At 46.0% G+C, this 26447-nt stretch overlaps 1 protein-coding gene across 1 annotated transcript in view; it reads left to right on the plus strand.

Annotated features, from left to right (window-relative positions):
- Window positions 1-2868: 2868 nt before the first annotated feature.
- The window catches only part of LOC130541806 (ral guanine nucleotide dissociation stimulator-like), an 84547-nt gene continuing 60968 nt past the window's right edge, over window positions 2869-26447 (plus strand). The window contains exons 1-2 of the mRNA XM_048214662.2: window positions 2869-3111; window positions 7736-7833. The gene's annotated coding sequence lies outside the window, so the exon portion shown is untranslated. The remainder of the gene's footprint in view (window positions 3112-7735; window positions 7834-26447) is intronic.

Here is a 26447-nt window from a genome sequence, read left to right on the forward strand (position 1 = left end):
ACTGTGGACAGAGTCCAGCAGCCGATATTTACCAGCTGGTATGAAAGGACTTCTGTATCCTCAAAACCGCATGCTGGTGCCAGTGTGGCTGGGCCAGGGAGCTCATGTTTCACAGCAAGAAGTCAGTCTCTACAACAACAATGATCATATGTCTTTGTGAAAAATCATAATGATGTCAACCTTTTAATGTCCCCACGGTCTCTTCTCTTAAACTTGAAGGGATGTTTTATTGAAAACCTCTCTTGTCTAGAAGAACTATTCATATGAATCCAGCAATTCCATTAGCTTCCCTTTCTTTTTCCTTTGTTAAATTCAAGTACAATTACATAAAAATAGTACCAATATATGATTCTTCTGGTTTTGTAAGTCTTTCTACCTATCTGTTCCTCACCCATCCTTCTGTTTGTGTATTTGCATGTAAGTCCCCCGAAATGATGTTCACCTAATGCCAGTGGTTATTTCTGGCAGGTGGGACCGGGGCTGGGTTCTCAATTCCATCTTGGGGATTTTGGGCATGTTGTGAATTCTTTGTTATGAGCAGGTAGCACTTTTATTTTGTTTTAATGGTTTTTTTTCTTAAAAAGTAAGATGGAAAGAAAGCATTAAGATCATTAACCAGAATTCATTCTGGAAACTGAGTACTGAGTACTAAAGCCAGTGATGACTGCTATTTTTCTTTTTAATTTCTAAAATCAAGGGAAAACTATTTTACTTTTAAAATGAGGGGGAAAGGACATTGTGGAGATCGTGAATCAAAAGCGGCTGGCAATGATCTATTCATCGACAAATATTTATTGAACAACTTAATGCCAGGGTCCCGTGTTTCCCGTTCTCTTATAACTTCAGGTTTTCAGTCCCCGCATTCTGTAAAACCTTTTCTATCACACAGTCCCTGTAATTCTTATAGGCTGCCACTAGGTGGCAGTATGCACACCCGTATTCTGGGTGGCGCTGTGCTGAGCTGCTCAAGTCAGGTAAGATTTCAGTTCAAGACACCTATTACTGCTTTGTAAGTTCTCATTGGCAGAATTATGTCATATATATCGATATGCATATATCGATATATACCTATATAGCTACATCTGTGTCTATATCTATATCTAAAATCTGCAGTATCTATATACAAATACAGATATATTTTAGGATTGGGAACATTACAATTAAGGGTGCTCGACTACTTGTCTTCCTCGAATAAACACTCCAGACACAAGTCAAACAAGAGACTAAAGCAAACAAACACGATACTTCTGCACACGAGACAGGGTGGCCTAGAGGCCAAGCACCCCAGCTTTGGAAGCCAACAGATAGGAGTCCAAATCCTGGATTCATCCATCATTTGCTTCATCACCTTAGTCAAATTACTTGAGATCCTTTGGCCTCAGTGTCCCTGTTTCAGTGCTGGGGATCTAATGGAGTCTGAATCACGGGGTTGTTCTGAGAGTTAAGTGAAATGGGGTAGGGAAAGAAATGAGGATCTAGCTGTTAGTATTCCTGCAGTCATTTCCACCTAGAAAACTCCTACTCATACCTGAAGACCCAGCTCAAAGGTCTTCTCCTCAGTGAAGCCCCTGCTAACTTTCTCGCAGGGAGTTAGACACTCCAGAGGGAGGAGAGTTCCAGGTGGAGCAAACTCTGGGGACCAAGGCCCTGGGGCTCACATTCAGAGACACACTTCCTTGGAAACTTGGATGGAGTCAAAAAAATTCTACAAATAACCGTAACACATTTCATTAAAGAACAACAAAAACATATATAGTAAAACTCTTGCTAAACAAAATTGTTTTATTTTACCTGCTTCTGTTACAACTAGAGTCAAATGATACCTTCTGAGGACAGAACGGTGGGTTACCTTTTTGGGCTTCAGGAGTTCACCTTTGAAAAGGAGTGTAGCCCTAACCTGCCTCCTGGCTTGTGGTGAGGATCAAAGTGACACCATAAAGATGAAAGTTGCCCTGCCTCTGGTTTCATTTCCTACCGCAAGGTTGTCTTTTTTTTTTTTAAAGAACACAAATCAGATATTACTTCCTGCTTGAAACCCTCCCCAGGCTCCCTGCGGCCTAAAGAACAAAGGCCAGGCTCCTAAGGATGCCTGAAGAAGCCCCTGGACGAGTGCATTTTTGCCCCTTCCACTCGGTGTCCTGGGTCTGCTCAGCTGCCCTCGGCTGGTGACTCCCAGATCCCCGGGGTCCTCCTCTTCTGTCTCCAGCCCCGAGACCAGCGCGCAGGCCCCACATCTGTCTACCTCCAGCCGCCTCCCACAGCCTCTTTCAGGCCGTCTTCCAGGTTCCAATCTAAGTACAGCCCAGCTGATGCCACGGAACACACCCCTGAGCCTCACTCTCCTGTGTGCAGAGGGGCCCGGGACACCTAACTCCTCAGGGTGGGCAGGAAGTCTGGCGAAGACACGCGTGAGGACGCGGGCCAGGCCCCGGCCCACTGCGGGGCGCGACTGCGCGGGTTCCGGCCCTGGGGCTGGGCTGCAGGGCGGCGGGCTAGGGCGGCCCTGCAAAGGGGCCGCGTCCGGGCTGTGCGGGGCAGGGCAGCGGGTGGGAGGGCTTCCCCGAGATCGGTCCAACCCCGCCGGCCCAGAGTGCCGCTGGTGGGAGCCCCGGGACCTCAGTTCGGCGGGCCGCCCCTCCCGGCCCCCGCCGAGGCTTCCCCGGACTCGGCCACCACACGCGCGCTCAGTCCCTCGCAGTCCTCAATGCCCGGCGCGACTGTCCGGCGCGGTCTCGGGAGCGTAGCCCTGTGGCTTGCTGGGCATGCGCGGAGCGCCGGGCGCATGCCCGGTCCTGGGGAGGGGGGGAGGGCGGAAGCTCGGCGCGGGGACGCGGCCGGGCGCGCGCCGTGGCGGTGAAGCCCGCCTCAGCCGGTCGCCGCGCATGCGCGACCTGCGCCGACGCAGCACGCCCTGAGGGCGCTATCCCGCCGCCGCCGCCGCCAGCCCGCCGCCGCCGCCGCCTCCGCCGCCAGTCCGCCGCCGCCGCCGCCGCCGCCGCAGGGACCGCTGTGCGCCCGCGGCGTGAGGCGTGGGAGGGAGCACCGCCTGTCGGTTCGCGGCGCCGCCTCGGAGTGGTCTGCCCTCGCCTCCCGGCGCCCCGCGCGGTTCGAGTGAGTGCGGGCCTGGGGAGGGGGCCGGGACGCGGGCGGGCGGGCGGGCCGGCTCCTGGAGCTGGGGGTTGGCAGGGCCTAGCGGGGCCAACCAGCCGGTCCGCGCGGCGGATATGGCGGAGACGGGCCCCTCCCGCGCGGGGCTCGGGAGGCCGAGGATGTGGGGAGGCCGGAGAAGTGGGGAGGACGAGGGAGGGGCCCCGGGAGGACGCCGCTGTGGGGAGGACCGGGGCGCGGGCGGGTCGGGAGATGTGGGGCGGACTGGGGGGTCTCCGGGAGGACGGGGGGGGACACGAGAGGCCAGGGAAGGGGGAGGAGGGGGCGGGTTCTGGGAGAACGGCGCTGGGTGGAGGACGGACTTGTGGGGAGGTCGGTGGGCTCTGGCAGGCCTGGGGACGAGGGGAGGCCGGGGGCTCGGGTAAACGGGGAGGTTTGGGGGACATGAGAAGGCCTGGGGGTGTTCGTGAAAGATGGGGAGGTTGGTGGATTCGGGGGTCTCGGAGAGACGGAGGGGCTCGAGGCCGGAGCGCACAGGGAGGCCGGGGGCTTGGGGAGGCCAGCAGGCTTCCTTGGGAGCCGGCCAATTGCCTCAAAAACAAAAGGGGGGAGAGAGGAAGGAGGAGGAAGAGGGAAATCCTTGGGGACCTGGAGGGGGGGCGGGGGAATAGCCCTGACCCTATATGGGGACTCACTGGCCCTCAGGGAAGGGCGGGCTTCGCACCCGGGTCCGCGCGGGCTCCTTCCCCGCAGCTGGCGCGCAACTTGCTGTGGCCCTGTGGTTTTCGGGGCGAAAGCCCTGGAGACCTCGTTGATTCATTGTGCCTCCAAGTTTACCTCTTCCCAACCCAGCCCCCAGCTCTGCTTCTGGCTTAGGTGGAAGAAGGACTTGCTGTTTCTTTCTCTCTCCTTTCCTTTCTTTCCTCAGGAGGAGGAGTGAGTGTGTGTGTGTGTGTGTGTGTGTGTGTTACTTGGTTTTATTTAATTGGAGGATTTAGCTTAATGCACTAAGGGTAAAAAGAAATTTTTTTTAAGTCATTTCAACAGTGTCTCATTCTTGCATAGTTAGCCTGCAGCTGGGTTTTTGGCAGTGAGACTAAGATAATAGTAATGTAGTAATTGTGGGAACTGGTTGAAATACATTCAAGCTGAAGGCGGTGTAAGGATTTGGGGATCTGTACTTAAGACGACCAACGCTGGGATTCTTAGGTAGAATGTTGGGATTTTCTCTTCTTCAAAAGGAGTAATTCTAAAGTACTAGAAAGCAGGTGTCCTGATACCCAAGCCGGCACTCTTTTCATATTACGCAATGCGTACAATGTCAAGCAAGTGTCATCAGGTCTTGGGTTCCATATCCATTAGTGATAGCCAGACTATTAAAGTTCTGTAAGCCCCTGGTGAACTTTTCATCTTTTGGGGAGAATGAGGATATAGGAGAAATATTTGTTTTCTCAGGTGTGAAAAAAAGTTGTAACTCTTTAAAGGCAAGCAAGGCCCATATGTCCTTGAATTTTAGTTCTCCGGAAGGATAGCAGGTATGTGTAGTAGATACTCAGTAACCAAATAAATGCAAAAAAATAAAAAAAAACCTTTGCTTTTGTGTATACCCTTGTAGCAGGCGTTGTACTGGACTCTGCAGGGTGATAACTGGATGAGAAATGATCCTCTCCAAAGGTCTTTGCAGCCGAGGGAGGGAGACAGAGAAGTCAGTCAGTGATGATGGTACAGTGGGTAAGTCCTGTGATAGAGGTGTGCCCAGGGCATTATGACGGGTACTCATCTTTCTTCAGTCCCCCACATTCTTAACCCTTTTTATACCTATTGTTATTTCCCCTCTACCCCAGACCTATTTTCCCCATACCTTCCAGTAGCCTCTTAGTAATTTTTCTTCATGGTCATACAGACTCATCTCTTCTTCACATTTGATTTCTGGCTTACAGTTTCCTGGAGATCTCCGTTCTCTTCTTTTCTGAGCTGCTTGCTCCTTCGGTCTTTTATTGTGTTGTCCCTGGATGTTCCTTTGTTCTCATCGTTTGGCTTTTGTCCAGAGTTGGATTTTATGTTTGTGGCAACTCTTGTCTTTGTCTTTCTTCACTGACTTCTTCCTTTTGGTGGCGTTAATTACTTTAAAAAGATAGTACAGTGTTTTTGGACAAGTTGAAGACAGCCTTCAGCATGCCTTCCTCTTGAGCAACACTGCTCCGGCTTGGACTTGTTTCCCTCTCTCCTGGTGCACAGCCACCATTCTGGAATCTCCCTTCATCGTCGTCCTGGGGATTCCCTTATCCCTTCTAATGGAAGCTCATGCCTTGCTCATTTTTTGTTGATGCTCGTGTTTTGGTGGAAGACTTTCTCCAGGGGCTTTCTGACATAGGATGCTTAGGAGGCAAACCTTTTGGGACCATGCATGATTGAAACTTGATTGATGGTTTCGCTGGGTATAGAGTTCTGTATTGGAATTCATTTTTGTTCATAAATTCAAAGATTGCTCCATTGCCTTCTTGTTTTCATGTTACTGTTTTAGAATTCAGAAGCTATTCTCATTTTTCCTTCGTACTAAACTTTTACCCCCCTCCCATCTTTAGAAGCTTGTAGGAGTTTTACAATTTGTCCAAGTCTTTTGAAATATCGTGATGGTGTACCTTGTGTGGTCGGTTTTCATCCACTGTGCTGCATATTCAGCGGGTCCCTTCATTCTGGTAACTGGGAGTTTTCAGTTCTGGGAATACTCTTTGGCATTACTGTGCTGAGGTTTTCTCTCTTGCTTTTCCTTATTTTGTTTTTCTGGAAGTCTTATTATCCGGAACTTGGCTGTCCTGGGCAAAGGTTGTAATTATCTTAATACCTTTTTCTTCTTCTTCTTCTTCCTTCCTTTGCTCCTCCTTTTCTGCCTTTTTTTTGGGGGGGGTCTTTTTATTCTCTGTTCAGAGAGGTGACTTCAGTTTGACTTAACCTTTTCTTTAGTTTATTATTTCTGATTTCAGAAAGGTTCTTTAGATTTCCAAGGGCTCTTTTTCTATTTTTCTAGGAGAACATCCTGTTTTTCTTTATTGATTGCAGTGTTGTCTTACCTCTATATTATTGATAGTTTGTATAGTCTCTGTTTCTTTTAGGTTGTTTCCTTCCTTTTCCTGTCTGACGTGGTGGGGCCCTTTGACTTTTACATCAGGGTATTCTGGGTGGGCCATGTGTTGAGGGTCCCCAGGGTTAGTATCTTTAGATCTGTCTTTTGGAGCTGATCAGATTCCCCAGAAATATTCTCCAGTCTCTTTCCGGCACAATTCTGACTTCAGAATCTGGAAGCCAGCGGTGTGCGTGTGTGGTCTGTTGTAGGAGAGCTGGAGAATTCACTGTTCACTGTATATACGGTCATTAAGTCCAGCTCTGTTCAGTGCAGCTGGGCAGGGTGACTTCAGTCCATAGACGCCTCTACTTTTCCGGGGAATGCCCCCTCCCATCTTCTTTCAGAGTGAGGGGGCGTCACGTTGTGCCTGGCGTTGAGGTTCTGGTTTCAGCTTCCATGGCCTTCCCCGGCTCCTCTGTATTTGAGGCTATGCCTTCTTTACCCCCGTTCTGTCTACACTGCTGCTGCCACTTCTGGTCTTCTAGGACACTGCTGTGCAAGTGGAAGTGGTTCCCGTGTGTTCCACTGCTGAATTAGGACCTGGCTTTCTTGGGCCTGCTGCCTCCTTTACTCTACTTCAGTCTGTTATAGTTTCTGTCTCCTCCAGGTTTCTTCTTTTTACTTTTTTGTTTGGGTCTCAATCTTCCATGTTAGAAGATTTCCTCAGTACTTCAAAAATCTTGGCTTTTTTCTCCTTTCAGTTCTCCCTGTGCTGTTTCAAACATTTTTTAAAAAGATTTTATTTATTTACTTATTTGAGGGAGTGAGTGTGTGCACACGGGAGAGAGCAGAGAGCACAAACGGGGAGGGGCAGAGGGAGAGGGAGAAGCAGACTCCCTGTTGAGCAGGGAGCCTGACCTGGGGCTCCATCCCTGGACCCTGGGATCATGACCTGAGCTGAAGGCAGATGCTTAACAGACTGAGCCACCCTGGCACCCCTGTTTAGAACATTTTTAAAAAATATCTCTGTAGTATAGTTTTGATGGAAGGCAGTGGAACAGATGTCTATACTCTGTCATTGTATCGTGCACTTATTAGCCAACCACACCCTGTTAATTTATGATTTTTGATATGTTTGAATAGTTTCCAGTTGCTTCACATGTATTTCTTTTTTTTTTTTTTTTTTAAGATTTTATTTATTTATTTGACAGAGAGAGACAGCCAGTGAGAGAGGAAACACAGGCAGGGGGAGTGGGAGAGGAAAAAGCAGGCTCCCAGCATAGGAGCCTGATGTGGGGCTCGATCCCAGGACTCTGGGATCACGCCCTGAGCCGAGGGCACACGCTTAACGACTGAGCCACCCAGGTGCTCCTTCCTGTGTGTTTCTTAAGTAGAAATAGGTTTGAAGACAGGGACGTGGTGCCCTCTTCTCACCCCTCATCCCAGGCGTTGCCCAGTAGGCTTGCGTGGGAGGTGATGGAACTGGCTGAGGGGTGAGTTCAGTAGAGCTTCAAGAAGTGAAAGGAAGGGGGTTTTAATGCGCATGTTGTCTCTCCTTGTCAGGTTCTCTGAGGACTATGGAAAGAGGAAAGAGAAACCGGGAGCATTTCCTTTAAACCCACGTTTGATTTCTTCACAGAGTTACCGTGGCCTTCAGAACTGTGAGTATAATTCTCTTGCTACATTTGTGTTTTGGTTTTTCCTTTTGTTTTGATTTTTCTTTCATCTGTCTTAAGGTTTCTTTGACATATACTAGAAACAAATAAAAGCTAGTTGATTTTGCAGAGTAGGTGAGGGAAGAAATATTAGTTGTTTAGTGCCTTTTATGTGTGGAGAGAGGCAGGCAGGATGACAGTCCTGTCCCTGATAGTTGTGACAGTAGCAGCATGTGCCCTAGAAGAGTGGCCCAACAGGGTCAGCACTGGGCCATCCAGCTCCTAGGTGAGTCTCTGGCAGTAATCCCCTGAATGAGGCTACCCTTTGCCCCTGTTTCACATTTGCATAACTGAAACAGAGGTTAAAGGTTACTAAGTTAGTAAAAAGCAAAGCTGGGATTCAGACTCAGTATGGCTTTGGAGCCTGTGCTTTTTACTTGTGTTTTATTCTTATGGGCTCTGGATTCAGATGTTGGCTTGGCTGCTTACTTACTAACTTCACTAACTACCGAAACCTAGTTTTCTCTCCATGCGAACTCTTCACTGACTACTTAAACCTAGCCCTTTCCTCTGACAAAGGGTGCTCTCCCAGGGTTGTGGTGAAGATGCCATAAGAAATGTGAAATGTGCTCAGCATTCACAAATGTTAGCAATTGCTATTTGGTGGCAGTTCCCCCACTTTAATGAGAGGAAAACTAAGCCCCAGAGATTGGGTTATTTGTGATTTGTTCATTTGTAACCTTGGCACTTGTGCTGCACTCCACAGTTGGGAGGTTATAGAATTGAGATTCTATTCCAGTTTGTCTTATTTCCAAAGACTGCTCTTTCTGGTAGGCCTAGTGGTAAATCGAGGACAGATCGTTGATAGAAGATTCATCAATCTGTCTTGTGGTATTAGCATTGGTAAGATTTTCGCAATACATTGCTTTGGTGTAAAAGCCCCATAAACTTAGACTTCATGGATTCAGAATTCAGAATCATTTATAATTACGTTGAATTTGACTTTGGCATTGTGTTTGTCTTAGGTGTCCAAGGGGCAGGACCCTGGATTGTTTTTCCATTTCCTTCTGGGGGTCAGTTCACTTTCCTCCTTTGTTCTCTTTTCTCCCCCAAACCCACTTTTGTTTCTGCCAGGATTAGGTATTAGGGAAGGGAAGGAAAATTGTGTCACGAAGTTTCAGTTTCCAAGTAAGGCCTGGAAGTCTTGCTCCTTTTCTCTGATTCCTTCTACCCTTTCTTGGCTATGAGAGGCACCTGTTCTGTGTGCTGTGCCAGGTGTGACTCTGCTGTCTTTTGGAGAAGGCCATGCCCAGCTGTTTACATCCCTTGTCTCCTCCCCAGCCTCCCTGCACATTTCGATGTTTCTTCCTGTAACAGTGGGCTATATTTATTGGGTACAAGTCTGTTTCTGCATCTTTAAGGGCAAAGATTTTGTTATTTCGTTTCTGCATGTTTTCTGCTTGACCCATGGGTAGTTTTCACTAAAGGCTGGATGAAGTAGTGTTTAATGCTTGCCACAAAATAAGTTCTCTTTTCTTAGTGGATCCAAACAAGAGGGAGAATATCAAGTATAACTTTTCATCAGCATTAGCTATTAAAAATCGTTCGTCATGTAGAGCCCAAGACAGTTTCATATTTAGCAGAAATTACACAAAATTTTTCTTCTTAATGTGATGTGCAGCGGAACGAAGGCCTGACAGGGAACTGAGAGCCCCGTTCTTGGCTCACTGGAACTTTGAGCACCGGGATATAATCTGCTGCTTCTAGTTTGGCGCTCCCCTCCCCTCCACCCCTGTTTGAAAATATGTAAACCCAGGAAAATAACCTTATAACCAGTGTTTCTATAATTGTTTCCCCCAATTCTGGACAACTGGTGAGGCCACACGAGTAAGCCTGGCTTTGTACAGCATCGACTTAATGGTGTTCCTCTGAGATCCGGGGCCCTTGATGTACCTGAGGGCCCTGGTCCACTTGAGCCCCTGCAGGATGGATCAGGTTCTTGGTTCTTGATTTGTTTTGGGGTGTTGCATTCTTAAGGCAGAACTTGGGATGGAGGTGTTTTACAATCAGAATTCTAGGAAAGCAAAGTAACGTTTTGGAGGAGTTGAATTGCTGGGATATGTATGGAGATTATTTTCAGGGTTAATGGGGTGTGGGGAGGCAGTAGACAGAAAGGAAGGTTGCCCGGAGACCCATCTGAAACCCCCCCATTTGATGAATAAAGATAGGTTATTTAGCGTCAGGGCAGCTAAGAACAATTGACATAGATTGAACTGTGAGGTTCTGGGGCTGTTTGTCGAAACAAAGAGTTGCTAGGGTAAGGCGGTGCTGGCTGTCGGCTCCGGAGGGCAGCTGTCCCTCCCTCAGTGTTGAGCCCTGAGATTCGGCTGAGGTTTGAAAGGCTAGTGTGTTGGGAATAGACACTGGTGGTGGGGGTTGGAGGGTGGGGGAGAGTAGAGGACAACCAGGAGGTTATCGGCACGCTGTTCAGGGAACCAGGTGAGCAGCAGCGGAGGCTGGGATTGGAGCAGGAAAACTGGAGGTGGTGAGAAGCAGTTGGGCCTTGGATGTATTTCAAAGGTAGAAGCAGTAGGATTTGCTGACAGATTGGATAAGGGGTGTGAGGACAAAGGGAGGAGTTGAGTTGACTAGAAGGCTCTTGGCCTGGGCAACTAGATGGGGGGAAGGCTGTGGGTGGAACTTGGTTTAGAGGGCCAGATGGGGAGCTCACTGTAGGCATTTTAAGTTTGTGATTCTGTTAGGGATCCAAGTAGAGATGTCATGTAGGCAGTTGTAAATAGGCATTTGGAGCTTGGAAGAGAAGTCTGAGCTGGAAGTGGCCATGAAAACGCAGTGACGGTCTGTGGTCACCGAGGGAGTGAGCACAGAGAAGACAAGCAAGCCTGAGCCTCGGGTCACTCTGCCATCGAGTGCTCAAGGACGAACATGAGCAGTGTTTGGCACAGAGCAGGTGTGAAGAAGACCACAAGCACTGGCACCATGGGAAGAAGGGAAGAAGTGTCCAGGAGGAGGATGTGATCAACTCTCTGAAGTGTCAGGAAAGGTCATGATGAGGACTGAGGTTTGGCCTTCGGGTTTGGCGACTTGGAGGACACTCTGGCAAGTGCTCGGCGCAGTGTGGGGGCGTGGTCAGAATGAAAGCCCGCCTGGACGGTGGTGTGAAGGGGGAGAGGGTAGTGAGACAGATTGCATCTGGGTGACTTAGGTCCAGGGTGTACGGTCATCCTCACACTTACTCACCGTCTGGGTGCTGAGCAACGCAGCCGGGTCCCTGAGGTCCGTGGTGGTGTCTTCATGTCACGGGCGGGGAAAGGTCAGGTTCAGAGCTTACAGTAGCTTTCTCAAGAGTACGGAGCCGGCAGGCTGATGCCAGGTCTCAGGCCATGCACGCTGTCCTCAGCTGCCCTGTGTCCTGAGGGTGGAGAGACACTGTTGAAGGGGGAAGGGGGTAGTGTGGTTGAAAAGTTGTAGGAAAACGCTTATGTCCTGCTGGAAGTGCTTCTGTTAGAGAATCTGTTTCTTTTTCTTACTTAGAAATTTCACTTCTATCAGAGGGTGGTAGGTGCATGTGTTCAAAAGTAAAACAGTGTTGAATGGTTCATGCAGAACCCAGCGGGCTCCTGTCCTGCCTCCACCATCCGCCTCCCAGAGCTGCCTGGAATCCTGCTTATCTGTTTCTTGTAGCATTTCTGTCCACGGTTCCCAGCAATATCTATGTAGAGGCAGGGCCATCGATGCGTCACTTTTAGAAAAAGTTACATTTTGAACTCCCATCTTCCCCCACATAGTTGTAGCACAATTTTTGTTTAGAACCATAATTTGGCGAACTGTTTTGACTTTGTTAATGTTGCTCACTATTGAGCTGGTGAATGTAGCATGATTATATTCCCTTTTAGTTCCACTTTTTGTTTTCCTGTTTTCTTGAGCTTAACAGTTGCCACTTTTTTTTTTTTTTTCTGTTTGCTTGATATTCTTAAGAGTTCTCACTCTCCCTGACAGTAAGGCCTCTTAATAAAATTTGCCATCTGCTCATGTGTATTCCTTCTGTCTTCACCCCCAGGGACATCTGTTTTCTTGCATGCTGGACAGGTTACTCTCCCATGGTAGCAGGGTTGAGGTGCGTAGGGCAGATCCTGCAGGAGCAGGCGAGACCGGGTAGAGAATCCTGATGGGGAAGACAGTGATGGGGAGCTCAGAGGGAGGGGGACGGTGTCCTCCTGAGGGAGCAGGTCCGGGCATGGTGAGTGGGGCTCGTGGTAGTTGGGGAAAGGAATTCCAGGTGGAGAAGGTGAGAAAAAGCAGAGCGGGACGAGATCGGTTACTTTTTGTTAACCTACAAAGCCTGTATTGTGGCGCCTCGCTAGGTGGTACATGTTAACTTAGTTACTGACTCTTCCTTTAAGACCTTTAAATAGATTTCCATGGAAAATGTGACATTCAGATCGTTAAACATCTGTCATAAATTTTTTATTTTTTGAAAGATTTTATCTTTTAAGTAATCTGTACACCCAGTGTGGGGCTCAAACTTACAACCCCGAGGTCAGGAGTCGTACACTCTACTGACTGAGCCAGCCAGGGGCCCCCGTCATAAATTTTAATATTTTCTTAAAACCTGCGCATAGGATATATCAAGACACTTAAATCCAAGAGATCATCTTAAACTGTTGATTCCATGTATTCGTTCATGGCAAAATCTTTATGGACTATCCCGTCACTGAGGCGGCCCAGCCAGTCATCGTGCAGGCGTGACCAGTGCAGCCCCCCGCTGCGGTCGTCAGGCGGGAGCAGGATGAGCGACCACAGGACGTTTCAGAGGCTGCTCTGTGTCTAGCTGGATGCGCAGGATGGTGTGCAGGGAGGCCGCGGTGTCGCAGAGGCGGGCAAGCGCAGCCCTGTCTCCGTGGCTCAGTTAGGGAGGCCCGTCGCGAACTCGGGAACGAGTTGGTGCAGAACCAAGAGTGAGTCGATTGGCTTCTTTTGAAAAGAAGCATCGCGCAGTTTGAAATGCTGAGGCAGGATTATAGGAAATAAAGTCCGTAAGTGCCTTTCAGGACTGCCAACTCCAGGGCACCTTTTACGTAAATGTGCTGCACCTTTTATGTGGGTGCCTGGCTATTCTCATGGACGGTCAGGAGCCTGTGTTTAGTTCAGTGGGTCCGCCGTGTCCAAATGTTACCTGCTTCTTGAAGCTTCTGCTTTATGCTCCAGGCTTTGCGCAGGACACCCTTTATCTTGCCAATAGTAGTTACGTTTGTGATTCAGGAATTCTACGTGAGGGAAGTCGTCAGAATTGTGATACCTGCCGTTTATGTGTGTCATTCATCGTGTGTTTTGAGTTGTGTGTAGTGTTTATAATAACAAGGTAGTGATTACTGCCCCCACGCTGCAGAGGAGAGCCCGGAGCCAGATACCAGTCAGCCCGAGGCTCCACGTGGTGGTGGCAGGCTCTCCTGTTCCTTGACATGAAAGCTTAGCCCTTGCTCTGAAGTGCACGTGGTGCTCCTGTGTGCGGGCTCTGCCTGTGATAGAGAGGGCGAGGGCTGCCGCCCACTGAGCGGTCTGCAGACCCTCAGTATTGTCACGTGCCAGCCGTGCTTCCGCCACGTCGGGATGCGTTGTCACTAGTGTTGCCAACCATTGCACGTGGTTCCCCGTCATTGGTGTTTCTGCTCATACTGAAGAAAGATTATGGATTCATCCCATACTTGTAAAAATGGGAAAATACGTCTGTTTCTGACCCTAGTAGTAGGCAGGCAGCTTTTCCTGTGATTCTTACACTCTGACTAAGGGGGAGAGAGGATGTTTCTTTCTTTCTACCTGCTTTGGCATATCGTTGCTATCTGCCAGGGGGGAGGGGCAAGTGGGGCGTTGGGAGTGGCGATGGCAAGGAAACATGTTAGATTTGTGTCTCCTGCTCATGAATTCTAAGTGCTTTAACAAAATAGACAAACTTTCCATCATTTCTTCTTTGATAAACTGTCTATTAAAAGGATAGGTGTCTCAGCAAAAAATTCAACTGGAAAAATGGTGAGAAGCTTTGAGTAGATACTTCATCCATTTCCTGTAGATAACAACATGCACACAAAAAGACTCTCCCCATCATCCCTCATTAGGGAAGTGCCCGTGACAGCCGCAGTGGGTAGCGCTGCAGTCCTGTGAGAATGCCTCCCATTCCCACAAAACAAAGCAGCAGAAGGGGACAGTGCCCAGGTGCAGGGCTGTGGGACAGCTAGAACTACAACGTGCTTTGCTGGTGGGGATGCAAAGGGTTATAACCACTTTGAAAAAGTAGTGTGGCAGTTTCTTATAAACTTGAATATATACTTCTCATACGATCCAGCAGTCCTACATGAAGGCCTTTACCCAAGAGACATGCAAATTTATCTCTACACAAAGGCCTGCATATGATTGCTTATAGCAGCTTTATTCCTATTTACCGAAGATGGAGAACAACTCGGAGGTCCGTCAGGTGGGAAATGCGTGAACAGGTTGCGGTGCACCTGTGCGGTGGGGCAGTCCTTGTACAGCAACACAGAGGTACTGACTGCTGACATCCTCAGCAAAACAGGAGCGCGTCCAGAGCGTTCTGTTACGGGCAAACACAGAGCTCTGTACAACTGTGGTTCCCCCCTGATAACATTCGGATAAAGGCAAAACTATGGGAACAGATTGGATCAGTGGTTGCCGGGGGCTGAGGCTAGGGGAGGAGAGGACTGAGTACAGGAGGGCGTGAGGGTGCTTCGTGGGTGATGGAAGTAGGCCATGTCTGCCCTGTGATGGTGGTCATACACTGACTGTGTCAGTCAGAACCCAGCGAACAGTGTTTTACTGTATGTAAATTTTACCTCAATAAGCCAAACCCAAAAAAAGGTGGATGACTTATGTATATACACACGTAGGTATTACACACACACACAGGCACACACATTTATACCCACGCTTGAGCTCCCTTTTTCTTTCCAGTGGATTAAATTTAATTTTTCTGGATTAGGTATCCTGAAAGTTTAAATGAAATAGATTGTAGCACAGACACTTTGTGAAAACAGAGGATCTTGGAGTCTTTGGTTGATTTTTACATTCTTATTCACGACCTGAAGGCTTTATAATGTGGTTTGTTTTTGTATAACATGGTTATGTAGTATGGATGTCACGTAATTAGCATAAATAAAAGATGTTTTATCAGTTAAATTATTTTAAGATTCCTTCCATGTTGTTCAGGCTCTTGTAGCTGTGGAGAAAAATAGTTTTACTAGCTTTAAAAATTAATAAATGTTTTCTTTGATTCATGACAAACTTAATTATACAGTCTTCAGCTCTGTCTTTAATCAGCTGTAATTGTAGGGTATGATTATATTTCAAACCGCTAGACCTAAGAATGTACACAGAAAATAATACAAGTTAGCTTCACCAAACGTAAGGCTTCATTGTAGTTGCGAGTCAGGTCTCTTCACAGTATGTAAGAGGGTCGCTTGTTATTAGTATGTGGTGCTTTGCGATGCCCTGCAGAGCAGTTGTTCAGCATTTTTTCCTAATAAACCCTTCTTAGCAAAGCCACAACAGTGGGCAGGGAGGGGGATTAGAGTGGAAAGTTGTGTATTTACTTTTCATTTAAAAATCAAAATCTGACTATAGACAATAAGAAGGCCATTCATTTAAATGATGAGGTCTTCATTATTTTGCGATCAGAGGATATTGCCGTGTGTGGTTATAATGGAATCTGATACAGTAAGATGCAGTGTAAGAGGCCCTTCCTGAGCTGCTTTATGTTTGCTTATCCCGTGCGCTGCTCTGGGGGCTGGGGGCTGGCTTCACTGTCTCTGGTAACCTTGTCCTCTGAATGGTCATCACGTAGTCAATATGCACTAACGGCCTCCGTGACCGTTGTGTTTGGGAACAGAAGGAGTAGGCTGTTCTGCCTTGCGTTTGTTCTCGTCTGACTGTCCCTGTGTTTTGCTGTGGGAATCTGTGCGCTGACTGGTTTTGAGGGTTTGGCCCCTGCTGGGATGCTTCTTACAACTGGCGACCTTTCCAGCTGCTGTCCGCCAGGTGGCTGTCCTGCTGCAGTTGTCACCGTGCCGCCGCAGGGGCGCTGTGTGGGTCCCAGTGTGAGTGGTGTGTGCCGCTGGACAGCCCGCCCACGTGGGGGGATGTCTGCGAACAGCTTACAGTGTGACTCGCTGTTCCACTGAGAAGTTGTATTTGTAGAATAGAAGAAAAACGGATGTGGAGCATGAAGTTTGAAAAGTGTTTAACCGTGTTTGTTTTCTCTTGTGGTTCAAAAGGGTACTTAACGGGTCATCTTAAACAAAATGTACTAAAAGATATTAAACTCCTTTGGGGTTTTTCTGGATGACTCAGGATCCTCAGTACGAACACCTGTCATTTTCAGCGTGTGGTGGCCCCGCTTCTGCTATTTTCCTCAATATCAGGCTGTGTGGCGGGCAGCCTCTGAACGCCCTTCTACCACCCTTTCTAATTTGCTACTCCTTGTTTTTGTTGTTGTTGTTGTTTGTTTGGTTTTAAAATGAAGCCTTGTGTGTTTTTCTGGAAAAGTTGTAAGTAGTATAGGCAACTTCCAAATACCCTTTCACCTAGATTGACCAGTTGTTAACATTTTGTGACATTTGCCTGCATGGCCCCCTCCCCCCACCTCTGGATATAGAAGTACACGTGGCACATTTATTTTCACACACTGGAAGAGAGTAAGTTGCACACTTCACGCCCTTTACTCTTAGGTACTTCAGGAAGTATTTACCAAGAACAAGGACTTTTGGGGCGCCTGGGTGGCTCAGCCATTAAGCGTCTGCCTTCGGCTCAGGTGATGATCCCAGGGTCTAGGGATCGAGCCCTGCATCGGGCTCTCTGCTCTGCTGGGAGCCTGCTTCTCCCCTCACACTCCCCCTGCTTGTGTTCTCTCTCTCGCTCTCTCTGTCAAATAAATAAATAAAATCTTAAAAAAAAAAGAACAAGGACTTTTTACATAGCCCAAAATAATCAGTATAGTTATCAAATTGGCAAATTTAACATGGGCCACTCTGTAGTTTACAGTCCATATTCACAGTTGCTCTGTTAATTACAGTAGTTTTCCCCCATACAGGACCCAGTCTAGAATTACATGTGGTATTTATTGATGTTTCTATGGTCTTTTTAGTCTGGATATGTTTCTCAGCCTTTCTCCATCATGGAGACTGTTCTAATTGTTTTGTAGGTCTTTCTTCCGTTTGGGTTCCTGTGATGTTTTCTCATGATTAAACTCAGATTACGCATTTTGGGGGCCAGGCTATCAGAGAAGTGGTGCTGTGCTTTTCTCAGGGCATCATATCATTTCTCATATCCATTATTCGTCTCAGGATGGCACATGATGCCGGCTTGTTCTGTTATTGGTGAGGTTAACATCTAGGAATTTGTGGGGCTGCAGATTCTTGGACCCTACTCCTGACCTGCTAAGTCAGAAACTTAGGGCTTGAGCCTATGTTTTTAACAAGCCCAAAAAATGATTTTGATGTATTCTAAAATTTGAGAATTACTGATCTCAGGTGATCAAGTTAGGGCGGCATCTGCCTAGTGTCTGCTCTCTAAAATTAGCGTTTATCCTTTGTAATGAATGAGGAAATCTGTAGGGAAATATTTGAGGCTCTGTGACCTTTTGAGCTTTTAAACTGATCGTTTGGCGCCCCCACGGATGATTCTTGCTTGAACTAGTTATTACTAGGTAGTCGTGCAGTGGGGACGCTGTTCTTCTCACCTGTCAGCTGGCATTCTCCCTTAAGGAGAGTTTCCCCTCCTTTGTTGACTCACTCAGTTGTTCACCCAGTAGTACTTCACGGATTCTTGTTTGATTCAGGGGCTTATAGTCCTTAACTCTCATTCATTTTGATGCTGGAATGCCCCCTGATTTGGTTTTCCAAATCATCTCCTGTGTTGTTTTGACACGTCCCCATTCTTTTCTGAGCACGACCTTCCTTTTGGCACAGTAAGATACTCCCAGCATTTCCTGTAGTTTCTCTGCCCCTGTGGTGCAATCAGCTATTTCTCCAAGATTCCCTGGTTCCTTTTGGTGGGAGATGGAATTTAGAGGCCGGGATCTGAGTGGGAGGTGTGCTCCTTTGCTGCCAGCTATTACTGCTTCCCAGCGCTTCCTGTGTGTGTGCACGTGCTTGTGCAGCTCTGCTCCAGATGCAAACATCTTGTTGTGTTCGTAGGAGCCGACGAGTCTCCGATCAGTTTCATTGGCTTCCAGTTGATGCATTTTCTTCCCTTCTCTTCTCTTTCTTTCGCAGTCTCACATGCACCTTTCTACTTCGATGGTTAGTCAAAGGTTGGAGTAGAATGTATTCTCAGATTTGGGGGTTTATCTTGGGGTTCCCCTGCTTCCAGCATCCCTCCTTTACATATCAGTTGGTCCTCCAGCCCCCATTTCTTTCTTCTGAGACCTCACACCAGTAAGACTTTTGCTTTCTGCCAGTAGAGCTCGCCCTGGGTTGGGAAGCACGTTTAGTCAGAGGAGCAGCAAACTGGCAGATGTCCTGGGGTAACTCCATTGTTCAGGGGAGAGCCTTCAACTCTGGTGTGTGCTTCTGGGCTTCCTGGGTTGTCCTGCCTATGCGCATTTCACTGTCTGCCAGGGATTTGGGCAGTGTATTTATATTCAGCCTTGGAGCTCAGCATTTTGCAGCCCTCTTGTTTCCAAAATTTCCCCCTTAAATTTATAGCCAGTGTGCTGCGCATTAAGGTGGTACGGTAGGGCTGCAGTCCTGCCCTCCCAGAGTTGGGGCTCACAGTATTGCCAGGCAGGAAAGTGACAAACACTCCCTGGTTTGTACCAGATGCAGGGACAGTTCTGACAGTAACTTCTTCTCAAGTGCTTGCCTGCCTTTGGTCATTTTCCAGTTCCTTCAGATGGTTGGTTTTAGTGATTTTGTCTGATTTTTATAATGATCTATGGAAGAAATTGCTCCATTGTCTTCATGTAACCATTACGGAAGGCTCACTCTCCCTTTTGTCTTATTCTTTTCCTCTGAAATCTAGCTTCATCTTTATTTTTGTACCCAACGTTTCATTATGGTAATTTTCAAACAAATGGCAAAGTTGTAAAAATTTATGGTTAACATCCATAGACTTCTCAATCCCCTGGATTTTACCTATCATGTGTTATTATTCTTGCTTTCTCACGTAAATAACCAATTATCCATTTCTCCATATAGTAATCCATTTTATTTTTTAGGCTGTATTTCAAAGTGCGGATATCAGTATACCTCACCCTATGTGTTTCAGCGTGCATATTGTTTACTAGATAGAGTTCATTGTTTGTTTAGCGTATTTTTCTTTCAGTGTAAAATTTCTATACCAGCTGCACATAACTCAAGTATACATTCACTGAACTGTGGCAAACGCATCCACCTTTGCAACCCAAACACTTATTGAGACATAGACCATTATCATTTCCCCCAAAGGTTCCTTCGTGTCCTTAGTATTCACAGTCCCTGCCGCAACCCCTGCTGCCATTCTCACCCTGACCCCTGACAACTGCTGCGTTCGCCCCCTCAGTTCAGTTCTGCCTGCCCAGGGGTTTCCTGTCAACAGAATCATACCGTGTACATGGTGTACGAGGCTTGTTTTAGCATAGTGTTGCTGAGCTTATCCATGTTGTTAGTGTATCTGTAATTCATTCCTTTTTAAATTATTATTTTTGGGGGGAGGGCAGAGGGAGAGAGAGAATTTTTTTTTTTTAAAGATTTTATTTATCCATTTGACAGAGAGAGAGGAGAGGGAGTGCACAGGCAGGGGGAGCAGCAGAGGCAGAGAGAGAAGGCTCCCTGCTGAGCAGGGAGCCCAACTCAGGACTCGATCCCAGGACCCTGGGATCATGACCTGAGCTGAAGACAGACGCTTAACCGACTGAGCCACTCAGGGGCCCCGGAGAGAGAGAACCTTAAGCAGGCTCCACACTCAGTATGAGGCCGTGTGGGGTTCGATCCCATGACCCTGGGATCACAACCTGAGCCGAAACTAAGAGTTGGATGCTCAACCAACTGGGCCACCCAGGCTCCCCCTTGTCCTTTTAATCACAGAGTTGTGTTACGTTGTATGAGTCTGTCATATCTTGTTTATCCGTTCCTTTCTTGATAAACAGTTTTATTTTTGAAAGAAACTTTTGCTGGATGTGTAGAATTCTAGGTTGATGGTTTTTTTCTTTCAGCATGCTAAACATACTGTCATTATCTTCTCATCTTTGTGCAGATTTCTGAAACTCATTTTCTACAACTTTTCCATCTCTGATACTCTACCTTGCAAATTTGAGCCACTCAGCTTCCCAAAACTTGGAAGTTTTCTCACCTTAACTCCCTGAGGCTGCTGCGCCGTGCTTGGATTCCCTTCCTGTGCCCTGCGCCACGGTGGTTCCCAGCTGAACAGAGAGGGGACGGTGGGGCTCACAGGCCTGTGCCGCTCACTGTCTCCAGATCTGAAAAAAATAGTTTCATGGATTTTTACCGTTTTTCTATTTGTTTACCATGGCGGGGTGGGGGTGGGGGGCATCGTTTTCCGTACCAGTTACTCCTGCACGTCTGAAGTGGATGTCCCTAAGTCAATGCTTTTTAATGGAAAGCAGTTCGTATGCTCTATTTCTAAATTTCCTGGAAAATATTGTGAAAGAAATTTACTTGTTTTAATTTTTTTTTAAAGATTTTATTTATTTATTTGACACAAGAGAGAGACAGCCAATGAGAGAGGGAACACAAGCAGGGGGGCGTGGGAGAGGAAGAAGCAGGTCCCCAGTGGAGCAGGGAGCCCAATGCGGGGCTCGATCCCAGGACCCTCAGATCAAGCCCTGGGCTGAAGGCAGACGCATAACGACTGAGCCACCCAGGTGCCCCTACTCGTTTTAATGTTGATTTAGCTACCGATTTTACGATCTAGAAAATCTCAGGTTGGTTTCCATTTTGACAGAGGGGAACCTGTATTTTGGGCAGACTTTCATTTTAGTTATTTTGTTATTAAACTGGCTTAGGGTAATTGGTTTATTCTGCATCGTATTTAATGGAAAGTAGCATTTCTTGCCTGCCTTAGCAAATGCTGTCCGGTTTGTCATGAACATAACAGTTAATCCCAACTCCAGGAAAAGCCTGTTTGTTCCGGTCTCTTGCCCACCCTGTTGGTGCAGTGTTAGTGTCTCTGAGCCGCAAGGATAGCTGGGCCTGGTAACACGTGAGCATGAATAGGAGGAAACGTGCGAGGATCTAGTCACTCATTCTGCACGTAGCTGAGCTCCTGCAGTGACCCAGGCCCCGTACAGAGGTACTGTTCCTTTTTTCCTCTGATCTTTCAGATGATTGGTTGGAGATTGGGAATTGTTTCTGGCTTTTCTCCTAGTTTTTGATATAAATTTTAGTACCTAAGTCTATGCCTTTAAAAAATACCTTTGTTAATTTGTGAAATTGAGATTATCATTAATAGTTAATGCTAAAACTGTGAGTATTAATCAAAATAATTTTTTATGATATAAATCTTTTATGAAACGACATACCATAAAATGAGTGTGTACGTACCTCGTCGTTTTTACCTACTAGCGATGGCTGCTTTGAAATAGAAAGCCCAGTAGAGTAATGGTGTTTGGGTGTGCGACATAAGTTAGGACCTACTCGAGAATGAGGGACTGACGGTGATTTCTGGGCCCCATGGCTAGACTAGTACTTGAAACTTAATGGGGAAGGATTTGGGCACCTGGAAATGATAATTTTGTTCTGGACCTGCAGTGTTGTTGGAGACCTACCTGTTGCATATTTGTGGAAACTGTTGATCCTACATTTATCATCTTTTGGTGGACCTAGGGCAGATGAGACTTGGTCAGCCCTCAAGCTGAACTTTCTTTACCTGGGAAAACTTTAATCACTCTTGTGTGCGCTTCATTTTGTCATAAATCCTGATATAAATTTCTTGAATGAAAAATTCTTCATTAGTGAGTATATAAGATTTTTAAAATTAATAACTATTGGTCCTCTTGAATTTGACTTTTAATCTTAAATATTTAGATTTATGAAAGATTAGAATATACTTATTAGGCAACGAAGGTCATTTTCTGTTATGGCGTAGACATCTGAAAGATCGTTCGGACAGTTGAAGAAAATATATCCTCCTTTCTGTTTGCCCTCACCCCCTACCTTTTTCCCCCACCTTACTTTTATTTAAGTAAGAAGATGTGAAAGGGAAAGATGGCAGTGTATACCTTTTTATGCAAAAAAAAAAAAAAAAAAAGGTGGAGCTAGTTGATGAGTGGATTTTATCAGGAGGGGAGGATAAAAAGCCTGGCCGGGTGTTTGCATGGCATTTACACAGTGATCCTGATGGCTGATTTCATATTAGGACCTATTGTGGCTGCTGCCACGAATCAGCCCCCATGGGGCCGCAGACTTGTTTCCTTTGCTGCTGTTTGTGGGCTTGGTGACTGGTGCCTTCTGTCTGCAGCCTGTGACCTTGTGTAAGGGGGTGGGGATGGGGCTGCGATAGGTGCACACAAGGGAGAGAGCGTGCTGTCTATGTGAGACGGAACTGTGAGCCTGAGCCTGGGCTCAGCTGAGCGGGAGGTTGTTAAGAATGAGAGTGTAGGGGCGCCTGTGTGGCTCAGTTGTTAAGCGTCTGCCTTCCGCTCAGGGCGTGATCCCGGGGTCCTGGGATCGAGCCCCACATCAGGCTCCTCCGCTGGGAGCCTGCTTCTTCCTCTCCCACTCCCCCTGCCTGTGTTCCCTCTCTCGGGGGCTGTCTCTCTCTCTGTCAAATAAATAAATAAAATCTCTAAAAAAAAAGAGAGAGAATGAGAGTGTACACAGTGTAGTTTTCCACTGTATAGAAAGATCTCGTTGTATGAGGTATGGATTGTAGCTTTGAGGTCATGTGCAAACAGCTGGCAATGTTCTGTGTAAGTTTCAGGCCTAGGAATATGTAGTTCTGTTTTACATTAAACCCTGCAGGTATTGATGCTGTGATTTTTGTGTTCTCTTACTCTTGTTAGATTAATTCACATTTCTGTTATTTACTTAAAGACGGTATTTGATTTCCATAGAAAGCTTGGGAAATATGCGTTAGGAAATTCCTATACTCAGAGGTGGTTCTTAGGGGGGAATTCAGGATGCCAATGAAAGGAGTATGCCTTAAGCCACCTGTGATTCTGTCCAGACTTTATATGTACTTAGAGCAAAAAACAAACTTACTTTCTCTCATAAATAATTTAAATGCACTTTATGTAGACAAAGTCATTCAAAGCTTTATTTTCAGCACAGTGAGGTGTAGAAATACTTAAAACCATAGCAGAACTAAATTATAGTTTCCCTGGGAAGTAAATATAAAAGCATGCAATCATGATTATAAGAAGGAAATTTAAATACTTTTAACATATTTTTCCAGTTCCTTGGTCCTTCTCTCCCCAGTCATTCAATGGGAAGTAACGTAGATTTTTTTTAAAATATTCAAATTATACATACATATATGTATATCTGTGTATACGTGTGTGTATTCAAATTAAACATACATATATGTATATATGTATACATATATGTATATGTGCATATGCATGTATTGTGTGTATATATGTACATGTGTGTGTGTACACACACATGTTTTAAGTAACTCTTGTATTATAGGAGATCCACTGTTTCCCCTTAGGATCAGATTTTGAATGTGTTCAGTTGTTGCTGTTAATTATCTTTCCATTGTTTATGATGTTTAGTTTTCCTGCTTTTAGTGACCACTCTTATTATCTATAAGATGCATGGAAAGACTGCATCCCAGAAGAGCAGTAGTCAGTATTATAATGGTTTTATTTAATTAACTGAAAAAGGTTTTTTTCCTAAAATAATATCTTTCTAGGAAGTTAAAAAAATGTTCTCCAGAATACCTTCTATCTTAATGGATTGAAGGCTGCAGGTACAGGTAATTTTTTAGATTTCAACCTTTTATGGGGCTTAAGTTGAAAATGTTGTATAGTGTTTCAGCTTATAATTTTGCCTACTTTTCAAATGTAGTACACTAAAGGGCATGACTGTGGGACTGGTAAGTTTTGAGTTGCTTTTTTACATTTGCTCTTGGAAGTGTGCAGAGGCCTTATAAGGAGTTTCAGTTTGGGAATTAGGAACAGACAGACTGTCCTTGAGGTAGGTCAGGATCTGATCTTCTTCTCAGGTCAATTAAGGTCCCTCAGTGGGACAAGCGGAGGCAGGAAGGTGCCCACAGTTCGTGTCCCAGGTGAAATGGATTGCCAGCCGGTTGCTCCTTTTGTCTTGGTTGGGGTGTCTTTTCCAGCACGGCTCCCGACCCGCTCCCCAGTCTTACCTGTTAGCCACTTGTAGACTTTGTGATGCTCTGTGCATTTAGCTATAAATGTTGCTTCATCTGTACGTGTTTTTCTTCTGTTGACCTCCTCAGGGGTTTTAGATTTATAAAAAGTAAAATGCCCGTTGCGTCTTCTGGTTTGGCCACTGTTGATTGTATTAGTTAAAAAAAGATTTGAATTGAGAAAGGTTTGACCTACTCTGAGAGGATAAAGACATACTGAGAATTAAGATTATATAGATTGTCAGCACATTAAAAAAAAGTACTTCCCTTTTGTTGGTTTCAAATAACAGAGTGAATCTGAGATAGGGCTTCAGAAGCCGGTTTAGAACTGGATCTTGGCTTCAGATCCCTGAATCCCTCGTAGTCCGCCCAGGATGAGATAACCCTGTATGAGCAGGGAGGTAACTTCCTTATGGGAGGACGTGTCCAGTCAGGGGTCCCTGCAGCCAGAGAGTCATGGATACATCCGAGTCTCCGTATTGTTTATACTGAGAATCCGTCAGGATAAGTTATGATGAGACCTACCTGCTCACTTCTGCACCAGGGGAGCTGCACCTTTGGTGAATTGTAATCTTGATTCTGGATCCCTTCTCAAGACATTCGTGTGAACATTTTTTCCCAGAGTAGCCTGTGCTATAATGTGTGTAATAGAGCAGTTTCCTGGAGCATTGCACGGGTGGGAAATGTTGCTTCTTTCTCCATTTTGGTTCTCTCAGTTGTGGATGGCTTGCCTGGCAGACATGCAGAAAACATCTGTATACTGCTGAAGTTGTTCTGCCCCCACACTTTCCTTTAAAACTCTCTGGATTCTGATTGGCTCTACACGTTAAACATACTGACTTCTGATTACGGGCTTAGGGTGTGTGTGACAACGTTGTATTTACAGTGCTGCTTCATCTTTAACTCAGTTGGGTGTTAGAAAAATAAATGTGTGTGGTAGGTGTTCCCTCAGTTCTTTTAAAAGACTTTTTGTGGAAATTTTGGAAAAATTGGATAATGAACCCTTTTTCAACCTTCTGCCCTTGTTTGTCCTATTTCTTCTCTCCCAGACTTTTGTTTCCTGGGGTATTTTATTACTTTTAAAATTTTTTTTATTTTTTAAAATATTTATTTGAGAGAGAGAACACAAGTAGGGGGGAGTGGCAGGCAGAGGGAGAGGGAGAAGCAGGCTCCCCACAGAGCAGAGAGCCCCATGCGGGGCTGGATCCCAGGACCCTGGGATCATGACCTGAGCTGAAGGCAGACGTTGAACTGACTGAGCCACCCAGGCACCCCAGATTGACTCCTTTCAATATGATTTATTGCCCAGTTTGAGGTATACTATGTGTGTCAGAACATGCCATCTAAAACATACCTGTCTATATGCAGAAAGTCAAACATAATATAATCATTATGTAAGATAGTGTTGTTCCCCAAGTACTACCATTAATAACAAAGTTCTAGCATTTTTTTCAAATGTTTAAGAATTAAAATATACCAGGATAATTAAGAATAATGTTTGGCTCTTTATTTAATTCAGCCTGAGGATAAACCTGAAAGATTAGGGGCCTTAAGATATTTTTCTTTTTTTTCTTTTCTTTTTTTTTTTTTAAGGATTTTATTTATTTGTCAGAGAGAGTGTGTGCGTGCGTGCTTGAAGGGGGAGTGGCAGGCAGAGGGAGAGCAGGCTCTGTGATGAGCAAGGAGCCCAATGAGGGACTCGATCCCAGGACCCTGAGACCATGACCGGAGCCAAAGGCAGACACTTAACTGACTGAGCCACCCAGGTGCCCCTGTTTCGCTGGAGTATTTTAGAGCTAATCCCAGACATTGTATAAAGTTTCACCCATGAAAGTTCATTGTATGTCCCTAACAGATAAAATATATAACCATAATACCTTTACCATGCCTCACATAGTTAAAAGTAATTTAAAATCTTTTCTCTCAGGGCACCTGGGTGGCTAAGTCGGTTGTGTGTCCAACTCTTGATCTCAGCTTAGCTCTTGATCTCAGGGTTGTGGGTTTGGGCCCTGTGATGGGCTCCACACTAGGTGTGGAGCCTACTTAAATTAAAAAAAGAAAGGAAGAAAGAAGGAAAGAAAAAAGTAATAAAATCTTTTCTCTAATAAAACTCGGTAATGTTTAATTTTCAAATTTCCCCATTTTTTAAAAAAGTCTTTGACCTGTCAGTTGGCATATCTCTAACATTTCCCACTCCTGCCTTGCACCCTTTCCGTTTTATTTTTAAATAACAGCTTTTGTTGATGCTCTGGAAGAAACTGTCATTTATCCTA

This window comes from Ursus arctos, unplaced genomic scaffold, assembly GCF_023065955.2.
Source record: "Ursus arctos isolate Adak ecotype North America unplaced genomic scaffold, UrsArc2.0 scaffold_16, whole genome shotgun sequence".
Taxonomy (NCBI): Eukaryota; Metazoa; Chordata; class Mammalia; order Carnivora; family Ursidae; genus Ursus; species Ursus arctos.